Source organism: Astatotilapia calliptera, chromosome 3, assembly GCF_964374335.1.
Source record: "Astatotilapia calliptera chromosome 3, fAstCal68.1, whole genome shotgun sequence".
In the NCBI taxonomy this organism is placed as follows: Eukaryota; Metazoa; Chordata; class Actinopteri; order Cichliformes; family Cichlidae; genus Astatotilapia; species Astatotilapia calliptera.
This window is the reverse complement of record NC_137424.1, coordinates 13,552,185-13,560,064: the sequence shown is the minus strand read 5'-3', so window position 1 is coordinate 13,560,064 and position 7,880 is coordinate 13,552,185.

Genomic DNA, 7,880 nt, shown 5'->3' with positions numbered 1-7,880 from the left:
GGCAGCTCAAATGCAGTTAGAAGCTAAATGAATTCCAGGCCCTCGGCCTGGCCTATGTTTAAATCATTTGTGTTTGTAAGCGTGTATGCGGTTTAACCTTCTGCTGCTCCAAGTCACTTACACAATAGATCATCGGGACATCGCGCCAAACGAAGCTTAAGACCTTGAATAGACTGAGCATCAACTCTTTCATGAGCACAATATGCAATGTGTGTATGATTATAGCTGCACCTTTAATAAAAGTTTTAGTCTAATGCCAGTAGCTTTAATAAACATTTTAATGCAGTGTTAATGATGAAGGCTATATTGTAGCAGTCCACAATAATAATAGAGCCCACTTCTTGCCCATGTTCCAATTAAAGTGGTTGTTTGGCTTACTTTGTTTGTGGCTCTCCCTGTGAGTGTGACAGAGCACCAACTTGGGTCAATCTCTCCCAACTTGTACTTTACCGTATCCGTTGAGAATTTAAAGCATGTGTAGTTGTTTTGTTTGGGCATGAATGGTCCTACTTGTGTTTGCTTGTGAATTAGGGGAAATAAGCTGGACAAGATAGTCCAGTTGCCAGTGCTCACCGCTTCTCTAGTCATCCGTAACATGCAGTCATAGCCCCACTTGTCCTCTGGATACAGTGGTGCGGGCTCCGTGAACAAACGTGGTCTAGCTGAAGCACAGGCAACACAATCAGATACATGTTGTTCTTTAGCATTTTGAGCCACCCAGTCCAGCCAGAGGTTACTGTCACTGAAGCCGGTGGCACACTCAATCAGGTCCTCAGTCCTAGTGTAATCCACCGTCAGGACTGGTCTCCCGTTTGTTTCCTGCTCCTCTTAATGTAATGGTACATTTTATTTTACTTTATCAGACTTACCCAAAATATATATGCTTTCGTTACTTTGCTCCTGTCTCCCTCCAGTACCAGCTCTTTTAATAAGTTACTGTTTAAAAGGGAAAAAACCTTGGTCACTTGGACAAGTCTTTGTAATTATTTTCCTCTATCAAATTTAATTGACTTCTACAGTGGCCTGCTTTTGTTAATAGTAACATGAGTAACATCCAACATTTTCTCCCCTTTAGCATTTGGTATTTCCCCCACTATATAATGTACTACCATAATCTACATCCAGTCAATAAAACAGAATTTTCTCTAAGCAAACATCAGCAACACAAAATCAGCAGCCCCAGAATTAAGTCTTCCGCTCCTCCTGCTCATGGCAAAAGCAAAGCAAAGCAAAGCAAAGCAAAGCATCCCCTTTCTCCAGCCAGCGTGGTGAATTATTTATCAGCATTTATTCATCCTACTCTTGGTCCAGTCTTTATCTCAGTGTCCAGTCAGTCCAACCTTTAGTCCACATCGTCAGTCCAGTCACAGTCCAGTCACACACATTCACACCAGATATTGCTGATAGTGGAGATTCCTGCGCAAATAATCAGATTCTCCACCCTCAGCAACGTGAGCTCATTCATTTGTTTTATTTTGTTTTGTTTTTTGTTTTTTAGGAAAAGAGTTCTTTATGCTCTTGGACTGGATTGACTCGCTGCAATCATTTTAGACAGGGACTTACAACCTGATCAGGTCCCCACAGGTCAGCTTTTCCTCAGCCAGTTGTAATCTGGAAAAGCTCACCTGATATTTGTTCTCCCGAAAAATTTTACAGCGCTGTTAGTTCAATATTTCAGGCCTGCTTAGAACAAAACTGAGAAAAAGAGAGCTGATTATTAGCTCATCAGAGCACAAAACATCATCACCTGACAGGTTTTCTCTAAGTGCACTGTTACCATTTTAAAGGGCCCAGTTCTAACCATGTCCATGTTTAATAAAACTCTATTATAAACCTCTATTAAAATAAGAAAACAACCCAAACCTAACCGACAGAATCAACCCATCACTAAAACAACAACCCCAAAAATCTTAATCACAGAAAAGTTTTGCCTCAAGTTCTTCAGCGTCCTGACAGTCTGAGGTCAACTGACATAGTCTCACCTGCTCAATCCACAGAAAATCTTGTTAAAAGCTGCACAGTTTTGCACACCATTGATATTCTCATTAAGCCCTTTCTAAAGACGTTATAACCATCTATCATCACTAAATTCTAAATTTCTTTTCCAAATCTGGACGACTGCACTTAGTCACAGACCTGACCACTTTATTTAATTATCTTGTCTGTTACCAAGCTTTTCTTCTCACACAGTCACAGTGTGTCGTTCAGTGCAAGCTTCCCTCATCCAGTCAGACAGGAAACACAAGTTCTTCTTTTTCTTTTCCTGTCCCCAGTCATTCAACTCATTTGCATACTGAGTCATATCTCAAGAAGTTGCCGTGACAAGACAAACGCATATTTAAACATCACCACATTATTGAATTATTTTTATTTTCTTTCTACAGTAATCACTTGTTTTGATCAATCTGTACAGGAGCACTTCTAATTCACTATTCTAAAAACTACTTTAAGCTTTAATCACTTTTTCCTTTTCGCAAGAATCACTCTATTGTCATGGAACGTCCCTGAGTTATTCCTCAACTTCAGGGTTTAAGTGTGTTACATTCACACTATTTTAACACTGATGAAAGATAACAAGCTGATTTTCATTGCACGTGTGTTATCAGTCAGGTTTAATCGATGTCTGTGCAGTGGAGCTGCAGATCCACCAGGGCATGTTCTCAAAGCTGCCTTTCCTACACATTTCTCTGCTATAACTGGATCATTTTTAACTACTTTGCTATGAGTCCAATGATCTTTGTATCACTTTTTCATCACACTAAGCGACTTGGACAAGATGATAAACAGACTCACATGCTGAAGATGCTGTCTAATCTTCATGAGCTCTCTTGTATTTGTAAGTGTTAGTAAGGTTAATACATTTTCTGTTTGTGTGTGTGATTTTGTGTAAGTTTCTTTTTGCAGTGTTTCAGACTCCTTCACAATTTTCCCACTTAAGCAGTCAGTTTTCTTTTCCCCAGGTTTGCTAACCCAAATTTAGATTTCCCACATTAAATAACAGCGTTCCTCTGTGTTCTCACCTACTGCTCTCACTCCTTTGTCCTCTCCCACTTCAACAGTCCAATAACAGGAAGTTCTCTTTCAGCTTGTCCTGCATTCTCCACTGTCTGTCTTTAACTGCCGTGTTATTGCTCTTTGGAGCTGCATTCCTCGTCTTCAGTTAGGAGTGAGAGCTCGCTTGTCAGGTTTAGTGACACGTCAGCCACTAATCAGAAGGTCGGTGGTTCGATCCCAGGCTGCCTCCTGGCTGCATGCCAAATATCCTTAGGCCAGATACTAACCCCATGTTTGCCTACTGGTGGTGGTCAGAGGGCCCGGTGGCGCCAGTGTCCGGCAGCCTCGCCTCTGTCAGTGCGCCCCAGGGCAGCTGTGGCTACAATGTAGCTTGCCATCGCCAGTGTGTGAATGGGTGAATGACTGAATGTAGTGTGAAGCGCTTTGGGGTCCTTAGGGACTAGAAAAGCGCTATACAAATGCAGGCCATTTACCATTTACGTGACGCTGTAAACAATTCAACCAGAAACTTGGCCTGAACGTTTCCAGTGATGTTAAACTATAACTTTCTTCCGACTGCTGCATGTAGGAAATTGATCCAGGTCTGCTTTTCACCTAAAAGTGACAAAACTAAGACATTTTCATTATTATCATCACTGCTTAAACAACACACTTCTCTCTCTCCGGCCAGAAACTCCAATTTATGTCATGTATTCACATTCATGAGTGTAAGCGTGTCTTTGTTGCGTGTATGTTGTGTATTCATATTAATATTGAGTGTAAGCTGGTCTTCGTTGCCTTGATGTGTTTTTATAATCAGATTTAATTCCTGCATCTTTGCACTGAGCTGTGGATTCAAACGGTCTCACTTCTGATTCTCTCCAAAAATAATTTCACATGTAACAATTTGTGTATGTGTGCTTTCTATTCATTCATGTAATTATTAGTTTATGCATTTCTTTCTCTCTCTCCCCTTTTTTAAAAAAAAAAGAAAAAAAAAAGAATTACCTTTCTGTTATGATGCTCTGGACATTTCTAAACCTCCACCAGTTCAGCCTCCATTTTCAATCCAATTCCCAACATGCTCTCACTTGAACTCGTCCGGCTTGACCTCTCACTGGTCCTCGTCCCTTTTCTCACAGTTTCCTGTGTGGCCTTCAAATCTCCAGCAAACACAGGCCCAACTCAGCTGTTTCTTCTTCTCTGTTTCTTCTCTCTTGATCTTTTCAGTCTTTTCTTGTCGGTTAACTCCCAGCATGGCAAATATCACGTCCAGTGCCTTCACACAGTCATGTCACTGGTTAAGTTCCCAGCTTGTAATTCAAAGCTCATGTTCCATCAGTGGTGTTCATACATGCTGCTGCCTGACCCTTCAGTGTTTTAGGTCAGTTGCACTGTCTTTTGCCTGCTGTTAACTCTTCAAGTCCACGATGTTCTGTCTGTCTTCTGTCTTCATCAGGAGATTGACTGTCCTTTAAGCTTCTTCTCAGGATAAGGACAGAATGAGAGGTCAAGCTGTCAAATGTTTAAGCCAAAGCCTGTTTGTCGTCCCAAATCTGTTAATCTATCATTTTGCCGCTGTACTCATGTTTTGAGGTTGAGTAAGTCCATGGGCACCTGTATTAACACACTAAAACACTTATTTAATATCATTTTCCCACACATCAGCCAGTTCCTTTTATGGGCATGCAAAGTTGTTCACTTCCTACCAGACACACTGTCATGGTGAAATGGGATTAAAGGACTCAGGTGCGAGACTCCTTGCAGAGTGACAGTGAATTTATTCACAGCGAAAAGGTGAGTCAATAGTTCGAGTCTGTAATCCAGAAAGAGCAGTGCAGTAATACGGTGACTTCTCCCCGCAGTGACAGTGCTGTAATAATCCAAAACCGGTCCTTGTGCCGGCTCCTCCTCCAATCCCTGAATCCTGGGCAGATGAGAAAAGCACACGCACTGTAACACAACCGTTCTCTCTTTCACAAGCTGAGTATAGCTGTATATATATATATATACAGCCACGATTACGCTACCCGGTTTAGTTCAACGTTCCAGCGTTGGTTGTGACTCGACTGCAGCGTTAAATAGGGCCGCTTCAGATTAGTTGTAGCCGGCGAAGTAATTACGCACAGGTGCGGCGATTCCAGCTCCGGACCCTCCCCTCGGGTCAGCTGCCGTGCCGTGCCACGGCTTCCGGAGGTACATGTTCCCGCAGCAAAACACATGCACAAGATGGAGAGGAGAACACGACACAGTCCACACAAACACCCCCAAAAGGTGGCAAGGCGATCGGTGAGGACCGCCTAACCGTGACACACACACTCTCTTCTCAGACTTCCTTTTTTCACGCACTCTGCTATGAACCCATGATCTTCACCCCAGTAGTGTTATTATTACTTATTTGTTATTTTGTACAAATCACACAGAATCACTCAGATGCAGTACCCACAACGTTCACACACTTAGAATCACACACTTGTGATAAACTATTTTCATCAAACATGCTGTTTAGACTCAGAAAGAGGAAGTAGACCGCACCCTGTTAAGTGCGTATACGACCTCAAACTGAAAGAAAAACAATTAAAACCTCTAATCAATTCTCACATTACACACCAAAATCAAAAAATAAATCACACCAGCATTTATTACTGAAATTCTTGCCTAGTTAAACTTGCTATTTAAACAGAGATATTTGTCTTTAATGCCTCAGGGTTTAGGCCTGACACAATATCTGCAGTATGCACAATTCATCCACTATAGACCAAAAAATAAATCAGTTCATCAAAATTCACTAAAAGAAACCCAAACTTTATTTATTATGTTCTAATATACATAAGCCAGCATCTAAAAACCCACAAATTCAGCGATGTTCACAACAATATATTTATAGAATCACCAATGATTAAAAGGATTTCACAACATGCATATTTTCTTTTTTTTTTGTCCCGTTTGAATCTATAGCCATCAGAATTGTTGTCTTAAGGCCAAGAAAGATGCCAAGCGGATTTATTTTACCAAGTGGATCATCATGGCCTTGCCATATTGGTCCATTTGATTGACCTTTATTATAATTATTAATTTATTTTATTTTCAGTTGCTGCAAACGGGACAGACATGACTGGGGGATAGGACAGGGAGAAAGAATGAAAGAAAGAGAGGGAGAGAAAGAAAACCAAAGGGGAGAAGAGACGGTGAGAAGGGGGGGAAGAAAGAAAAAAACAAACAAAAAAGAACAAAACACCTGGATCACCTGTATGGAGAAAAAAAAACAGAAGAGAAAGCAAACAACAAAGAGCAACATAATAAAAAAAACAGCACCATCACAATAAACTAGCTAGCAGTAGATATCAGTAGATACTAAATAATAAACGATATTGTGCAGCACGCAAGATAGACAGCGCACAGTGTGCTTTGAGGCAGCAGCCAAGAAAGCTGTAGTCCATGTCTGTGAATACCCGTGTGTACACCTGTGTGCATACCTGTGTGGATCAGCATGCTTGCATTCCAAAGGTTTCTCCATGTAATGATCTGCTAGGGAGTGTGGGGAGCCACAGCCCTGTCCTCTATGGTATGAAGCAGGTATGGAGGAGATCAAAACTCCAGACATCCAGAGGCCCCCAGAACACAAGAGACCAAGGAAGACCCACAGAGGGGCAGCTGCGCCACTGTTCCAGTAAGAGCTGAGGAGAGTGCCAGATGAGGGCTCATTCAGCAGCCGCGGAGCAGAAGCCAGGGGGAGTTGCAGTGACGCGCCCGTGAGCTCCGCCGGCAGCCGGCTGTGACTGAGTGACCGAGCCCCAGGCCGATAGGCCGGGGGCACCCCACCTCCGAAGTGGCCCGAGCGAGCCCCAGGCTCCAGGCCCCGATAAGCGGCCGCCAAGGAGTGAGCCGGTGTGTACCCGGACGCCCACCCCCAGACACAAAGAACCACCAATGCACCGACACCTGAGGGAGTCCGCCACTGGCAGGGGAAGTGGTGGTGGGTGGAGATAGGCCTCCAAACCTTGGAGGGCCTGAGATGTCCCCAGAGAGGTGGCGTCTGATACCCAACCTGACATATAGACACAGACATACAGGCACACACAGACACAAATATCCATTCCCACCCTCATGCTCTCATATTTTCATTTCAACACACACACCCAGCATCCTTCCAGCCTTAAAAGTGTCAACCAACCCAAACTTTACCCATAGGTATAAGTCAAGGTTCCACGCCCGAAACCCGGTTGGAACCTGGATTCTTTTGTGGCTGAGAGGACAAATTCAGCTTAAGGTGGGTTCTGATATGAGGCAAACAGGAGACCGGTCTAAAAAGATTTAAAGGTAGGCACAGCCTGTTCAAAGAAAAATGCCAATTGTGCACATTGGATGAATTCTAAATTATCTGTTCGCCGAGCTGATGATGTTCACCATTAAATTGGCTCAGTAGTGGTGAAATTAAAGTAAATTATAAAATCTGATAAGTAGATTTCGGGTGACATGTCCATGGTGATTTTGGGTAATTTGTGATAAATAAAAAGTAAAGTCTGGGGAATATTTGATGAAAGCTTATTGTTGTTAATGCTGGGGTGAATTTTAAAGTTGATGTGACGTGTGCTTAAAGTTGATGTGTTATGTGTCAATTGTGTTACATCAGCCAAGAAAAGAGATTAGATTAGGACATTCGGTTAAGGGATTTAATTCCCAAATTGATTATAGGGTTGTACCCGAGCATCAGATAAATAAACTGGCGATTACAGTCCACAGTGGTGCTTCTAAATGTATTTAAATTGATCTAGGACTGGGGTTGGACTCCTAGGAGCGCAGTGTTCAGCGTGTGGCAATGACTCCTGATCGTGGACGCGCAGTCAGGCCTGGCGACGTCCAGTTAGCCCGGGTGGTTCCCGCGG